At 45.7% G+C, this 16959-nt stretch overlaps 1 long non-coding RNA gene and 2 other non-coding genes across 3 annotated transcripts; 2 read left to right on the plus strand and 1 right to left on the minus strand.

Moving 5' to 3' along the window:
• Positions 1–6296: 6296 nt before the first annotated feature.
• LOC129059694 (uncharacterized) lies at positions 6297–12146 on the minus strand. Its single transcript, XR_008525714.1, has 3 exons — positions 11766–12146; positions 7313–7368; positions 6297–6542 (listed from the first exon to the last, which is right to left on the minus strand). It is a non-coding gene; the product is annotated as an uncharacterized LOC129059694 (long non-coding RNA).
• Positions 7442–7515, plus strand: TRNAN-GUU (transfer RNA asparagine (anticodon GUU)). The gene has a single exon. It is a non-coding gene; the product is annotated as a tRNA-Asn (tRNA).
• Positions 12147–13808: 1662 nt separating the features above from the next.
• On the plus strand, positions 13809–13972 carry LOC112131651 (U1 spliceosomal RNA). Its single transcript, XR_002913648.1, has one exon. It is a non-coding gene; the product is annotated as a U1 spliceosomal RNA (small nuclear RNA).
• Positions 13973–16959: the final 2987 nt, after the last annotated feature.

Raw genomic sequence — 16959 nt, forward strand, 5'->3', positions numbered from 1 at the left:
CGAACTCCTGACTTCAAGTGAGTGATCCACCCACCCCGGCCTCCCAAAGTGCTGGGATTACAGGCATGAGCCATCGCCCCTGGTCCCCCGATTTTTTTTATTAATGTAAAAACATTATGCGATTTTTACTTCTTTATTCTTGGGCGGCTACAGGTTCTTGTGATTTTCTCTCACATCTTCTCCCCGTTTCCCCCTCTCCATTCTGATACATGTCCCATCTTCTCTGCATCCAGCCGGTGCCCTCTGCACGGGCATCCTGGGCTGTCCCATTGTGTCGTCCTGGTCTCCCCTGCTTCTCCCTCCTCCTTTTCACGTTTTCCCTTTTGACTCCCCTGCCTCTTTCCCGCTCCCGCCCCACCGACCCCGTCTACTGAAGCCCAGTTGATTGGGGAGTTCGGCTTCCCTTGGGCCCTACTTGGCTCAGGCTGGGGTCGCAGATCCAGGCATTTCCAGGGGCAATGGCTTCTGAAGCAGGCGAGGGTCAACACAGGGTGAAGGCCGCCCTTCTGGCTTCAGAGTCACGCAATGCACGCGTTTCTAACGTGCAACAACACGATTAGTCGACTCCGCCTCTCCGGTTTTCTGAAGCTTTGTAGTCTGCACAGTTGTCCTGCAGAAAGCGAATGGCAACCCCTAGGGTTTAGTGATTGCTTAATCTATACAGAGATGAAAGCAAGCAATTGAGCTTCTCTCTATGGCGCAATCGGTTAGCGCGTTCTGCTGTTAACCGGAAGGTTGGTGGTTCCAGCCCACCCAGGGACGTGATTTTAAATGTTGATGGTTGTGGCCAGGTGCAGTGCCTCACGCCTGTTAATCCCAACACTTTGATAGGCCGACGTAGGGGAAGCCTCCACTGAGCTCAGAAGTTCAAGACCAGTGAGAATCCCATCTCATTAAAAACAAAAATTGCAGTTGTATCTCCTCAGACCTATCACTGTATTGAAAAGTGAAAATCTCTTCCCTTGTGTCTTGTGCATCCCATGAGGACAGAGAGAAGAAGGTCCTCCTCCAAGCTTCCTAGAAAATAAGATCTTTGCAGAACAAACTAGCTTGTATGTATGGGAAACTGAAAGTATTTGAAGAAACAAACTTCAAAAATTCTGCCTTGCTTTCCACAAAAATTAACCCATCACAGTCTGCCTTCAAGTGGCATCATACCTCTTCACATGACTCCTCTCCCTGCCTTTATGCTATTGTCATGCATTCTACTTTACACCTGTTATAAACCTTACAATCCATCTCTATTACTTTTGTTTCAAGAGTCAGGTGTGTTTTTGTTTGTTTGTTTGTTTTTGTGTTTTTTTTGTTGGTGGTGGTGTTTTTAAGATGAGTCTTACTCTATCAGACAGACTGGAGTGCAGTGGCACATTCTTGGCTCACTGCAACCTCTGGTTTCCGGGTTCAAGCGATTCTGCTGACTCAGACCCCTGAGTAGCAGAGATTACAGGCTTGGGCCACCACATCTGACTAATTTTTGAATTTTTAGTAGAGAGGAAGGTTCACCATATTGGCCAGGCTGGTCTCGAACCCCTGACCTCAAATGATCCGCCTTCCTTGGCCTCCCAAAGTGCCGGGATTACAGGCATGAGCAATCATGCCCGGCTAAACAGTCAGATGTTAAAATTATATATTTGTCTATGTAGATGTCATTTCTAGTGTCTTTTTCTTTTTCATCCAGATTTTCATCCGGTGTCAGTTTCCTTCTGCCTGGGGGACTCCTTTAACTTTTCTATTAGGTGTCTTAAACTTGCACTATCATTCACTGATGCTCTGTTCATTTAAAAAAAAAAAAAAATTGTTGGCCGGGTGCGGTGGCTCACGCCTGTAATCCCAGCACATTGGGAGGCCGAGGCGGGCAGATCAGGAGGTCAGGAGATCAAGACCGTCCTGGCTAACACGGTGAAACCCCATCTCTACTAAAAATACAAAAAATTAGCTGGCCGTGGTGGCGGGCGCCTGTAATCCCAGCGACTCAGCACGCTGAGACGGGAGAATGGTGTGAACCCAGGAGGTGGAGCTTGGAACCTGTCAAAAGGCATTCCTAGCCTTAAAAGAAAAGCCAGGGACATCCCTTGCCTCCAGACACTCGAACTTAGAAAAACCTTTCACCCTCTATGTGGATGAATAACAAGGGACAGCTTTGGATGTTCTAACTCAAAGGCTGAGGAATTACTTTGGACCAGTGGCTTATTTCTCTAAACAGCTAGACCAGGTGGCAGCTGGGTGACCAGGAAGCTTGAGATCAGTGGCTACGGTCACTCTATTGTTAGAAGAAACAAGTAAGTTTACCTTGGGACAACAATTAGATGTCATACCACCACACTCCCACCCCTGCCACCCCATAAAGTACAGTACAGAGGGTCCTAGAGGCAAAAGCACACCAAAGGCTAACAGGGGACCAGTTACTTAAATATCAGACCATTCTGCTTGACACCCCAGATGTTACCCTGAAAGTATGCTGATTTTTAAACCCTGCTACTCTGTTGCTGGACCTCGCGTCTCAAGAAACACATCCCCAACTCATTGACTCCTGTGTGGAAACCACGGAAGAGCTTTACTCTAGAAGGCCCAACCTTGAAGACAAGCTCTTGTCTAACCCCAATGTTGAGAGGTTTAGAGATGGAAATAGCTATATTCATGAGGGAGGAAGAAAGGAAGGTTAGCCAACAAGAAGTCATTGAGGCCAAGGGTTTACCTTCTCAGACTTCTTCTCAAAAAGCAGAATTAGCTGCTCTAATTACAGCCTTCCAACTAAGAAAAGAGTTAAGCTGGGCACGGTGGCTCACGCCTGTAATCCTAGCACTTTGGGAGGCCGAGGTGGGTGGATCACCTGAGGTTGGGAGTGCGAGACTGGCCTAGCCAACATGGCGAAAGCCCGTCTCTACCAAAAATACAAAAATTAGCCAAGTGTGGTGGTGGGTGCCTGTAATCCCAGCTACTCCAGAGGCTGGGGCATGAGAATCCCTTGAACCTGAGAGGCAGTGTTTGCAGTGAGCTGAGATCATGCCACTGCACTCCAGCCTGGGCGACAGAGCAAGACTCCGTTTCAAAAAAAGAAGAAAAAAAACCAAAAACCTCAAGAGTCAATGTGTTGACTGACTGTAAATATGGGTTCCTGGTGCTCCATGCTCATGCAGCCGTAGGGAAGGAAAGGGGACTATCAAGAGCCAACGGATCCCCCATACAACTTTACTCAGATCTTGGAACTTTTAGATGCTGTCCAACTCCCAAAGAAATAACAATTATTCACTGCAGGGGACACCAGAAGGGAGACACTTTTATTATTAGAGGAAATTCCCTGGTGGAAAGAGCAGCTAAGGCCACAGCTAAGGAAACCCTGGTATTTCAAGCTGCTGTGCTACTACCAGGTAGTCCATCCATGTCAGTGACACCATACTACACCCATAAGGAAATTAAAGGAACTGAGTAAAAGGCTTCCAGTGAGACCCCGCTGGATGGTTGCTAGAAAAGAACAAACTCTATTCCTGAGGCTGACAAACGGGAAATTATTAAACATTTTCATGATTCCTCACATTTGGTACAGGATTTTCCATTCAAATTAGTTTCCTAAATATTCTTGGGGAAGGGACTGTTCCAAACTATAAAAAGGGTTACCACTCAGGAAGCCACCCCATATCCCAATCCCTGCTTAAACCTGTACAACACCAAGGAACATACCGTGGCAAAGACTGGCAGACAGACTTAACCCACATGCCAACTTACAGGGGACTACAAGATTTGCTAGTATTTATAGACACTTCACCAGGTGGATAGAAGCTTTCCCCATGAGGACAGGAAAAGTATTGGAAGTGTCTAAATTCTTAAAGAAATCATTCCAAGATTTGGATTACCAAAAGGTTTACAAGGTGACAACTGACTTCCCTTCAATGCTAAGGCGACCCAGTGAGGTCATGCCTCAGCCTTACCTATCTTCACTCCTCATGGATATCTCAGTCTTCGAATAACATAGAAAGCCAATCACGACATTAGCAAAACTCTTTCAGGTTTGGGGCTTGCCTGCCCTGCGTCACAATCATTGTTTCCTCGGGTTTCCCAGGAATGTACATGTGTGAGACTGCCACCCGCTTATAGATCTGTTTCCCTGCAAGGAAGCAGGAATATCTTGCCTGTGGCTTCCAGAGTTGGAGATACATGTTGTTGCACCACTGAGTGCTAACATTTGATTTTGGAATCAAGTGATGCATTCAGACTGGTTGCTTTCATTCTGTGGGATACATGTAGTGAACACATTCATGATTGAGTTTCCTGCTTTTAGCTGGAGCAAGAAAGATTTATAATTGTGATTTGTATGAAAAAATCATGGGCAAGGGAATGGGTGTAAAATAAACTTTATTGTCAGAGGTTTCTAAAGGCTCATGCTTCAAGGAAAACAGACATATGCTGAAGAGCTGATAAACTGTCTACAGCAGTGTTATTCTAACTTAATCTTGATTTCAAGTTCTTTCCATTTTCCTCCAGCTGCTGTTGACTCCAGTTATATATAGGATGGGGGAAAGGGGATTATCTATGAATCTAGGCATCACTGTCTCTTGGGCAGTTATCACATTCGCAGGCTGAAGGGATGTGATTTCTACAATCAAACTATACATTTGGAGTGCAAATCTGGAGTGGCTGTGAATCAGGAGTGCAAATCAGGAGTGCAAATCAGGAGTGGCCTGGCCAGGCCTGTCTTCAAGGCCCAGGGACAGGGCCAGGTCATCCCGACGCTTCTTGAAGCTTCTCCCACCAGGTCGGCAGCCACCCTCCCCTTCCCTCTGACCTGCAGAGAAGCTTCAGGGGGCATTTATTCAATTTGCTAGGAGCCCACGGGCACAGGTGCGCGTGACTCTGTGGTTCCCACCGCACCCACAGCCCTCCTTGGTCCTCTCGCTGTCTGAAGCAGGCAGTAATGTTCTGGGTGAGTTTGGGTTCTGAAGACACCTAGTGAAGGAGGGACCGGTAGGGAAGGGCACTGGCCCCTTAGGTCCTTCGCAGCCAGGGATCCGAAAAAGGTCTTGAAGAAATAGAAAGGGAGAGTTGGAAGTAGATCAAAGGGAAAGAAAATCCTAGATTTCCTATCCGAAGGCACCATGAAGAGAAAGTCCGCCTCCTCTGGGCCGCGTCCTCACATCGCTGGTGAACCGAGTTCCGTTCTCCATTGGAGACCAAATCAGTTGACTTTGGCTTGACTCCTAGTGAAGAAGCCACGCTTGTCCTCCCCCGTTTAGCTCTTGATCCTGAAGCACTTGATGGTCTCTCCTGGGCTTTCGATGGATTTCAGGGATGCAACTGAGAAATTTGTTTTCAATGCACTTAATTGAAGTCAGAATATTTTAAAGTATTTTTGCAAAGAAAAACGTTTCCTTTTGTAATGAAGACATTCAGATGTGAGGAAAATCACTAGGCTCTCACAAACACAAATTCTACGTCAGCAGGTAGGTTTGACCCACAGGTTGGGCACATTTTTAGTGCACTGTTGGAACTTAAGATGAATCCAGGACATTCATGATTCATATTTTTAGTTTTTTAGTACAATTTAATATTTTAAATTTAAATACGCATTCTGAAAATTGTATAACCAGCACAAGAAACCGGCTTTATGCCATATTTACAAACATATGAAAGAAAGATGATACTTTAAATGACAATGCTTCATAAATGGCAACATTTATAAAGTACCTACAGAAAAAAAGTTAGCCTAGAATTCTATGTAAAAATAAAATTTCAAAACTGTGAGTGAAATAAGGACATTGAAAAACATACAAAAGCTAAAAGAATTCACCAACCCACGCTACAAGAAATCTTAAGAGTCCTCCAGGCAGAAGCAAAAGGATACCAGATAAAAATGTGGACCTACACAGAGAAACGAATATTGGAAATGGCATTTAGAAATCATGTACTACACGTTTTCTTATAATTTAAATCTTTCAAAAAATATTTGACGTAATAAATAAAAGTAAGAATGAATCACAAAGCTTACAGTGCATAAAGTAAAAATACATAACACTAGGTTAAAGGCCAGAAAGGGGGGCATAATGACACTAGAAAGCAGAGTATGATAAATTAAAGATGTATCCCAGAAACCCTAAAGCAGCCTCTGAAATAAGAAAAGGGTTATAGCTAATAAAGCAACAAAGGAAAGAAAACGGAATGAAATAAAAGCTATGGAAACACTATGCTGGAACAACTACCCTCCAGGCTTCCACCCTATAGAAATACACCAGTGGCCAATGAGAGTGTACAAGAATGATGACTGCAGCATTATTTATAATCATAAAATAATAAAACCAACGTAATTTTGAAGGTATATGAAAAGGGTTTTATTTATTTAACAGACAAGACAATTGAACAAACAAACAATGGAGGCAAGTCCTTTGCCAAAAGGAACAGAGAAGGTCATGATGATGCTACTCCTGCAAGGATTTCAGGGTTCCCAGAAGCCTAGTTTTCTGTCTGGTTCTTCTGGAAGATGTTATTCTTGGGAAGCAATAGGTCCTCGAGTTTGGGGCTCTTTCAGGTTCTCTCTCCATTTCCCCATTCTGCTACAATAAAAAAACAAACAAAAACAATTCCCACTTCCAGAAGATCCCGCCTGTGCCTCTGCATGCGCATTTCAGGAGGTCTGGATGTCTGGTCCACCGCTCCCCGTCTTCTTTCCCAGCTTTTGCTTTTCCCTTTACCTGCTCTCGCCCTACAGCCCCATGGCCGGACCACCGCCCAGCTGAGCCCCCGCGGCTCCACCGCGCACAAGGTGCGACGGAGGCCCTGCCAGTTGCCCGCCCTGCGGGGTGCTGAGAAATCAACGCTTTGTAAAAGGAACTTCCCCATGGAAAAAAATCTGTTGATTTCCGCTCTCAGGGCTCTTCAAAGGACTAAAAGCTAAAGGCCACGATCAATTCATTCGACAAGTCCTAGTCGTGAGCCCTGGTGAGTACCAGACCCTGCTCCCCCCAGGGGACCCACGAGCGACCCTCACCACCATCCCTGCCCTGGTGGAGCCCCTGTGAGGAACACAAGATCTGAAGGTGGCAGCGGAAGCTCCTCAGCGGCCCCCACAGCGACTGGGCAGGGTGGGCACAGGCTCCTTCAATGGGTGAAGGCGGCGCAAAGAACGGGAAGAACCATCCCCGGAGCCCGCAGGGCGTTCAGCTTCCCTTGGGCCCCCAGGCGGCTCTGGCTGGGTCGCCCACATGGGAGTTTCTGGAAGCTTCTGAAGCAAGGGAGGGGCAGGGCGGGAGAAGGCAATTCGGCTGTTCTTCTGGCTCCAGAATCTCCTAACGCGCAGGTGTCCAACGTGACCGGCGCGACTCACCGCTCTAATCTCTCTGGTTTTCCAAGGCCTTGCTCAGTGGTCCTGCCGGGCGGGCCCTGAGAATAGACGGAACGGAGGAAGTTCAGTGAGTGCGCCCTTCCTATATGCCCAGTAGAGTCGGAAGCGCTTGTCTCTGTGGCGCAATCGGTTAGCGCGTTCGGCTGTTAACCGAAAGGTTGGTGGTTCAAGCCCACCCAGGGACGCTTATTGGAACTTCTGAAGCATTCACGCATTGTCAATCACTAGATAAATGGGGAAGATTTTATCTTCTCGAAGTCCCAAGCCACTAATTTCTGACAGATGCATGTCAAGAGCCCCCACCTTCCCGACCAGATTCTTAACCGGGTATCTCCTGAAATGCCGGGTTTACACCTGTGTAACTAAGGAATCCTGAAACAGAGACCTAGAAACCCACTTCTGGTGTAATAAAATTCTAATTCAGTCCCTTATACGCTTAAACGAGTAATTTACAAACCTCCATTTTTTCATATTTTAGTAGTAGGGGTCCACTATTAACTCCAGGATGAGCCTGGGTTTCCTGATTGCTCTATCAATAATGTGACCAGTGGAATCATTCATCACGATAGTGATCTTCTCCATCATTTTTGAAAACAGTATTTTTCCTCAGTTTATGCATGATTTATTTAACCCTTTTCAAAATGTTTTTGTTAGCCAGGTGTGGTGGCATGCACCTATAATCCCAGCTACTTGGGAGGCTGAGACAGGGGAATCGTATGAACTTGGCAGGTGGAGGCTGCAATGAGCTGAGATGGCACCACTACACTCCAGCCTGGGCATTACAGTGAGACTCCATCTCAAAAAAAAAAAAATGTTTTTGAGATGACGTTAGTTTCATGGTTTTAGGATCACAAAGAATGCTGCAGTCACCATTCTTGTACACATATCTTTGGTCATTGTGGAAATGTTTACACTGCAGACATTTCTGTATTGTAGAAAGCTGGATGCGCCATTGCTACATTATATTGCTTACATAATGCTTCTAATTTGAGTCCATTCTGCAAATGTATCTTTCATGGGAGCAGCACCAAATAATATTCCAATATAAATGTTTATAAGAGGAAAATGTGCAGATGTGCAGTTGAGCTGCGTGCCTCTCCATGGGGCCCATGTGCATAAAATGGTGGCATTAGCAATCATCTGAGAGTGGAGTTTGTGGCCCTCTGATGTCAAAAGCTGAGACAGAGGACATGAAAACCCTCGCTGTACGTCCTCTGTAGTCTGGCCAGAATTATTCCTAGGTCGGTGGTCTCTTATCAGGAGGGAATGCTGCTTGCTTGTTTTGTCAAAACCACAAAGGGAGGGAAAGCATCAGGCTGTTGGTTGATAACAGTAGTGAAGCAAATCTTTCCAAAGGCTAGGTTTGTTAACCCTTAGGAAAAACAATCCTAACTCTTACAAGATGGTGCCGTGCATTTCCAGGCTCTTGGTGTCCCAAAGAACTGTACATGACACACAAAGCAGCAAAGCAAAGCAAAAATTGATTAAGCACAGTAACACTCTCGGAGTGGGGAGAGTGGGCTGACCTCTGGGATGTGAGATCAGTATTAGTTTGGTGTACTTTGGGTCTTTGTATGTGTGGCTTTTTTTCTTCCCTTCACAAGGATGTCTAATCATTAGCCAGTGTTTGCCTTTTGATTGATAGGTGGGTTGTTTAGCTACTTTGGCCCTTGTGTGCTTGCACATTGCCTCCATCCCATAATTTTAAGTACATGCATGATATGCAGTCCATATGCATGAGTTTTAATGAGCTGATTATGATATGGAGTCATGTTAAGGATACTTTTTTTCTCTAATGCACATGCGTATCTCTGAGGAGCTGCCACTTTACTCGTTTGGATCTCGCTGGCCATGGCATCCTTGCTTGCTTTTTTTTTTTTTTTTTTTGAGACAGAGTCTCATTATGTTGCCCAGGCTGGAGTGCAGTGGTGCAATCTCGGCTCACTGCAACCACTGCCTCCTGGGTTCAAGTGATGCTACTGTCTCAGCCTCCCAATTAGCTGGGAATACAGGAGTGCACCCCCATGCCCAGCTAATTTTTTGTATTTTTAGTAGAGAAGGGATTTCACCATGTTGGCCAGGCTGGTCTCAAATTCCTGACCTCAAGTTATCTGCCGGCCTTGGCCTCCCACAGTGCTGGGATTACAGGCATGAGCCACCATGCCCAGCCTTGCTTGCTTTTTTAAATCTTACCTTTTGTTTTGGCTGCTGAACTTCTGCCTTTTATCTTGCTTCTTGCTCTCCCACACCATCACCTTGCTTTTGTTTCTACTTTCACTCTCTCTGCCTTTTATCCAACTTCCAATTCCCTCTGCTGTTCTCCTGCCTTATAATGGCAGCTAGTGAGAGGAAGTTTTAAGGTGGCATGTCTAACCTCCTAGCCTGCCACATCCAGAAACCACTTTCGAGGTTTCTCTGCAGTCCTGTCAGCCAAGAGGGAGTCCATTCAGTTGGTTGTAGGGCCTAGGGCTTATTTTTATTTCTCAATCCTGAGAAGATAAGGCTGGATTAATGCAGATTCTCTGCAGGTGTAAATTTCCCCTACAAAAGACACTTTTGCAGAGTTACTTCTGTTTGCTGGCTCTCTGACAGCATCTTAAAATATGCCAAAGGAATATATTCTGGGGTAAAATATTTTTATTTCCTTCATCTATCCAGAGCTTCACCATGCTGACAGCCTCCAATCCAAGCATACCTGAAGCTTTTCTTTGTTTGTTTGTTTGTTTGTTTGAGACACAGTCTCACTCTGTCACCCAGGCTGGAGTGCAGTGGCATGATCTCCACTCACTGCAAGCTTCACCTCTCAGGTTCATGCCATTCTCCTGCCTCAGCCTCTGGAGTAGCTGGGACTCTAGGTGACTGCCACCATGCCTGGCTAATTGTTTGTAAATTTTTTAGAAGAGGTGGGGTTTCACCATGTTAGTCAGGATGGTCTTGATCTCCTGACCTTGTGACCACCCACCTGGGCCTCCCAAAGTGCTGAGATTACATGCGTGAGCCACCGTGCCCGGCCCCTGAAGCCTTTCTTTTTACAAAGCTTTCCCACCCTTGTGACTGCCTTCAAGTCTCTGCCAAAATGCAATTAACAGTGACTGACTCCCTGCTATAGCAAGCTCAGAATAAATAGCCTTTGCTTTTTTTCATTTGGTTGGTCTTTGTTTATTTGCAGAAGCTCCAATGTAGAGTTGACAAGGACTCCAATCTTTGACCAAACCTTAGTAGTTTCCTCTGAGCCCTTTTCTCTGTTACTTCTTCGCCTGCCAAGTCCAATTTTAGGAAACAATACTGTTGAGTCTAGTTTAGCAAGAGTCTTCGCAATCACCTTTGATAGCTAATCAAGTTCCTCTTAGTAATTTTCCATACACCGACTTTCTTATCTTGCCAATTGGCTATAATCTTCAACAACTCCTGCTGTATTTGAGGTTCAGCACAGTTCTCTGCTGGTCTCTCCTGCCTACTGTAGTACATACAATAAAATCTGTCTCATGTTTTTAACAAGTGTCCAGTGTAGTCACTCAGAAACTACCTTTGCAAAATTATGACAATAAGAGAAAGCTGACATGGCTGACTCCATCTTGGTTCTAGCCTCACTGGCTAGCTGTCTTTGCTCATTCCTATGCAATTACCTCCAAGCTAATTTTGGGAAAAATCGAGTTTATACTTTAAATCAGGGGTCCCCAACCTCCAGGGCCACAAGACAGGTACTGGCCCATGGCCGGTTAGGAACCCAGCCGAACAGCAGGAGGTGAGCTGCAGGCTTTCAAGCATTACCACCTGAGCTCTGCCTCTTGTCAGATCAGCATGAGCATTAGATGCTCATCAGAGCTCGTGCCCTATAGGCAACTGCTCATGTGAGTGATCCAGATTGTGCACTCCTTATGAGACTGTAACTAATGCCTGATGACCTGAGGTGGAAGAGTTTCATCTGGAAACCATCCACCACCCCCTTCCATGGAAAAAGTATCTTCCAAGAAACCAATCCCTGGTGACAAAATGGTTGGGGACAGCCAAAAAGGCTGGTTTAAATGATAACCTTCCCCAAAACTAAATTACCCCTGTAAAACTGATGAAAGATCACCAAGTTAGAAGGATGAAAGGGGCCTGATTCCTGCTAAGATGTATGCCTCGTTAAATAATTACCAGCCATTATTCCAGAAGTCACAAGATTCGCAACTTCCCCAATTACTGCTGTGAAGAACGTCACTATTGTAGAACCCAAGATTGGCCTCTTGACATGTCTTTTCAGGCTTTTGCATTTCTGACTATTGGATGGCACCATCTGGCCCGAAAATCAACCAGTCCCTTAGCCCCCACCCAGAAGCTGACTCCATGCAGAAGGGCGATTTTCCACACCCCTGTGATTTCATCCCCAACAATCAGCACCGCGCAAGCCCTAGCCCCCTCCCCAACAAACTATCTTTGAAAAACCCCTTACCTCCAAGCCTTCAGTGAGATTGGTTTGAGTAATAACTCTGTCTCCCACATGTCGTGGCTGGCCTGTGTCAATGAAACTGTTTCCTGCAGTGCCATGGTCTCCTTGAATTGATATTGTGTGTACATTGGGCAGGAAGAACCCATCAGGCAGTTACATCTGCAGGACAGTGCCAGTTCTTTCCACAAAGGCTAGTCAGATACCCAGAAAGTATTTCTCCACTACCACCTGGACAATGTGTCTCCCTGTCAATCTCCAGGGAATGGGGCCTGGATCAAGTATTTAGTATTCAGCAGTTACTACCCTGTCACCTAATCCCTCATTTTCAATATTTTGCCAAGCTTCCAGTGGCCTAACTGGCCACCACACCGCAGAATCTTCACTTTATGGTCTCCAAGGAGAACTCTCCACTCGATGTTTTGTGATTTGAGCAATGGAATAGAATCTGATACTGGTGGGCTGGGGGAGGTCCCCGGACACTGGTGGGATCTCGACCCCAGCAGTGGTGTCCAGGCTCTTGACACCATCTCGAGAACAAAGTCAAAGATGAGTCAGCAAATAGTGAAAGAAGAGATTTATTGCAAAGCAAAAAGTACACACTCAAGAAAGGGGAGCTCGGGCATACTCGAGAGAGAACAATGGGTTCTGGGGTTTCATCTTGATGGGTTTCTTTAACCAAGGAGTGGAATATTCATGAAAATTCCTGGGTAAAGGTGGAGATTTCTCGGAACCGTGGTGCCATCCATTTTTACAGCAAATATTGGTCTCAGAACTGTCATGGCACCGGTGGGTGTATGATTTAGTATGTTAATGAGCATATAATGAGGGCCTAGGTAAAACCTCCATCAAATCCAGCACCACATCGGGTCCACTCAGTCTTAGCCAGCTTGGTCCACACCCTGGATTTTCAGCGTCTTAACAGCCCATAGCCTCAAGTCATGTAAATCTGCTGCCTAGAATTTGTTATCCTGTGACCACCCGGTAGTATTCCTGTCTCAAATCTACTTGTAAATATTCAAATGGTCATTGACTTGGGCATTCCAACTTTGCTTACTTCACAGGGTTTCCTGCGTAATATATAAGAAAGGATGATCCAGACATTTGTTAAACTTCTCAAATAAGATGTATCCCAGGTATTTGTGTCAAATTTGGATGATTTTGGTTTTGTCTTTGCAGAATATAAAAAACTAACATGAGGTAAGCACTAAGGTGTGGAGATGGCTGTGCAAGAGATGACAAAGTCCAACACCATGCTTGAGAGTGTCCAATCATCTCTTCTGGGGCAGCATATTTTTCTACAATACTGAATTTGGAAAAAAAAAAAAACCAACAACATCAAAAAAAAAAACAAACCTACAAGATTCATGAAACTGGACAACTGTCTTTATAAGATTACCAGTGATAAAACCAGTAAGGAAGGCTGGTTTGCAGTCATCTGAGCAGCCTCTTTACTTTCATAAATATGGTTTCTCTCTGATATTAAACGGCTTCCAATTGCAATTGGAATGCTACATCACAAGGATAAGGATGCGAAGAGAACCAGTTTCTTCTGTAATCTGAAACACTCTAGTTTGAGAATTAATAAGCCATTCTTTGAAGAAGGGTGCCCCCCAGCTCCATGTGGCCTCCGAAAGGTTGCTTCTCAACACAGGCTAAAGACCAGCTTCTTTGGGAGAGAGCAGATGCGGGGGAGAAAGAGAAAAAGGGAGAGGCAGACGTCATTTCCCCCTTGCCGGCTCTGGCAGCGGATTGGTCGGTTGAGTGGCAAAAAGGCAGACGGGGACTGGGCAAAGCACTGTCGGTGACATCACGGATAGGGCGACTTCTATGTAGATGAGGCAGCGCAGGGGCTGCTGCTTCGCCACTTGCTGCTTCGCCACGAAGGAGTTCCCGTGCCGTGGGAACGGGTTTAGGACCGCTGATCAGAACTGAGAATCCCAGCTATGTCTGAGGGCTGGCAAGGGCTCGGGAGTGCGCAGGGGAAGTGACCGTGTGTGTAAAGAGCGAGGCGTATGAGGCTGTGGCGGGGCAGAGGCAGAAGATCTCATACTTACCTGGCAGGGGAGATACCATGATCACGAAGGTGGTTTTCCCAGGGCGAGGCTTATCCATTGCACTCCGGATGTGCTGACCCCTGCGATTTCCCCAAATGTGGGAAACTCGACTGCATAATTTGTGGTAGTGGGGGACTGCGTTCGCGCTTTCCCCTGACTTTATATAGTTTGAAAAACAGACTGTACGTTTAGAGTGATTTTTTTTTTCTTTTGTTTGTACCTTGGTTAGCGTTTTAGACTTAAGCGTTAATCCTCCAGTGGAAAGCAGGGGGATAGAAAGTAACAGGTATCCTATCCGCGATAGGATAAAAAGCTATCATCAGCCTTATTGGCGTTGTAACATAAGCTAACTAGGGTGAAGATCTCTCAGCTCTTCGCTTTCTTACCGGGGCTGCTTTTTGCGGGGATTGGTCCGCGTTCTCCAGTCTCTTCGTTTCTCACGCTCTGTGAAAATCTTCGTGTTTTTTCCTACCGCCCAAGTCACCTCTTACACAGCTTCTGCTTCCAAGTGCAGCCCCCACAGGGGATTGGTCCGCGTTCTCCAGTCTCTTGCTTTCTCACGCTCTGTGACAATCTTCGTGTTTTTTCCTACCCCCCAAGTCACCTCTTACACAGCTTCTGCTTCCAAGCGCAGCCCCCACAGGAGATTGTAGGATTTCTGTGCTAGCGGGGAATGTGTTCTCACCTCTTAGAGCCAGGTAGAAACTATTCAGTAGGGCGCTGTTCTCTGGGAAGAAAGCAGGGCCTTTGGGGCTCTCAGTGTCCCCGTTGGGTTGTAGACATAACAGGTTTACTTTGCGTAGCGGAAAGGCTCTACCTGCCCCCAGGTGCCCTAGCGCATATTCCTCGAGGCCCGCACGTCAGAACCGCCGTCTGACCTGTCTTGGCCGAAATGCGCTGCGATCCTCCTTGAGATAGAAGGAGGGAAGTTTTATGAGGAGCCAGGTCCAGTTTCCCTACTTACTATCTCCTGCCGTTTACGTATCTAGTCTTTTTTCAGACTTTATTTAAGCGACAGCATCATGTTTGATGGCTCTCTCCCACATCCTACATCCATTACCAGGCAACTTTCTAGATAGCACCCCGACCCATCCTTCCCACCCCCAAGCAGCCCTTTCCTATTTCTGGGGCCAGTGTCCTCCCCCGTCCCACTTTCTTCAGGCCCTCGCTTATCACCTTCATGGACAGAAAATACTCAGCTCTCTCATAACCTGTGGTTTATGCCTGACGCGCGTCAGTGCCCTGGCAAATTCCTTAATACCCCTTCTCAAATAGCACTGTAAATGCATCTCTTTTTAACTCCCAGAATTATCTAATTGGTTTTGTCCCTGAACTACATGAATACTAGTATTCCACTACAGAAGAAAACCCCAGGCCTAGCGATGGCGGTTCTGGGCGTTGTGCCAGCCTCTCCCAGGGTATGTTTTCTGACCTCACATACTTTTGATCAACTGAGGTCAGGAGTTCGAGACCAGCCTGACCAACATGGTGAAACTCTGTCTCTACTAAAAATACAAAAAAAAAAAAAAAAAAAAAAAAAAAAGAAAGAAATTGCGGGGCGCGGTGATGAGTGTCTGTAATCCCAACTACTCGGGAGGCTGAGGCAGGAGAATGGCTTGAACCCAGGAGCCGGAGGTTACAGTGAGCCGAGATCACGCCATTGCACCCCAGCCTGGGCAACAGAGCGAGACTCTGTCTCAAAAAAGGAAAAAAAATTAGTCCATCTGAGACATATTTTGGAGACAGTAGAATCCTGCGTCCAACAGGCACTTGGTGCAGATCTGCACCCATTGAGCTATTGCCTCATGTTCCCTATGTTCTATTAAGTATCATGAGCAGAAATTGAGCTCTTTGGCTTTTACCCACTGAGTATGGCTATAGGACAGGTCGCTCTCTGTCTCTCTTTCTCTCTCATTATTTGCATGGTTATTTTTTGCCATCAGTGTGGGTTTTTGGTTTTGAGGTTATGAAGTGAATTTCTGGGGACAATCTCTGTTGGGTCGTGTTGACAAGGATCCAGTCCCTGTTTGGTGATACATGACAACTAATCTGGTCTGTGAGTCTTCTTTATTGTCTATTTATTGTCCTGAGATAATGGTATTTCGTGATATTTGAGACTGCAGCAATGATAGGTTGTTCAGATCTTGTCTTTCCAATGTTTGGTAAAAATTTTATGGCCCCAATAGTTGTCAATATCTGCAAGAGTGGCATCTCTATTACAAGAGTGATCTTACTACTCAATGTCCCCCCTCCCACCAAACTTCCTTCCATAGGAGCTCTTGGCTTTAACAAACTTAATATATCTAAAAGACATCTTAGTACAGGAAGAAAACTAAATCTGTAGCATGTAAGGAGCAGTTTTCTTTGACTGGTATATTCGGGTTTCTAACCAGCTGAAAAATTCAAATACATGTCCTTTAAGGATTAAGTTTAAACCACACTACAGAAAGGAGAGAAAAGATTTATATGATCACATATAAGCGATATCACCATCCATGGTCCTATAAATGTCTAACAGCATGGAATGATGAAGGGCAGTGTCTTTTAGGATTTTTGGTTATATCTATATGTATGGCTCTGAAGAAACCCAACGTTGGGCGAGTTCCCTCAAACTTTTCACTAGGCATGACCACTGCTCTATTTTACCTCATTACCACCTGAGCTCTGCCTCTTGTCAGATCAGCATGAGCATTAGATGCTCATCAGAGCTCAGGCCCTATTGGGAACTGCTCACGTGAGTGATCCAGATTGTGCACTCCTTATGAGACTGTAACTAATGCCTGATGACCTGAGGTGGAACAGTTTCATCTGGAAACCATCCACCACCCCCTTCCATGGAAAAAGTATCTTCCACGAAACCAATCCCTGGTGACAAAATGGTTGGGGACAGCCAAAAAGGCTGGTTTAAATAATAACCTTCCCCAAAACTAAATTACCCCTGTAAAACTAATGAAAGATCACCAGGTTAGGACGATGAAAGGGGCCTGATTTCTGCTAAGATGTATGCCTCGTTAAATAATTACCAGCCATTATTCCAGAAGTCACAAGATTCACAGCTTCCCCAATTACTGCTGTGAAGAACATCACTATTGTAGAACCCAAGATTGGCCTCTTGAGATGGCTTTTCAGGCTTTTGCATTTCT

The sequence above is a fragment of the Pongo abelii genome, chromosome 1 (genome assembly GCF_028885655.2).
Source record: "Pongo abelii isolate AG06213 chromosome 1, NHGRI_mPonAbe1-v2.0_pri, whole genome shotgun sequence".
Classification (NCBI taxonomy): Eukaryota; Metazoa; Chordata; class Mammalia; order Primates; family Hominidae; genus Pongo; species Pongo abelii.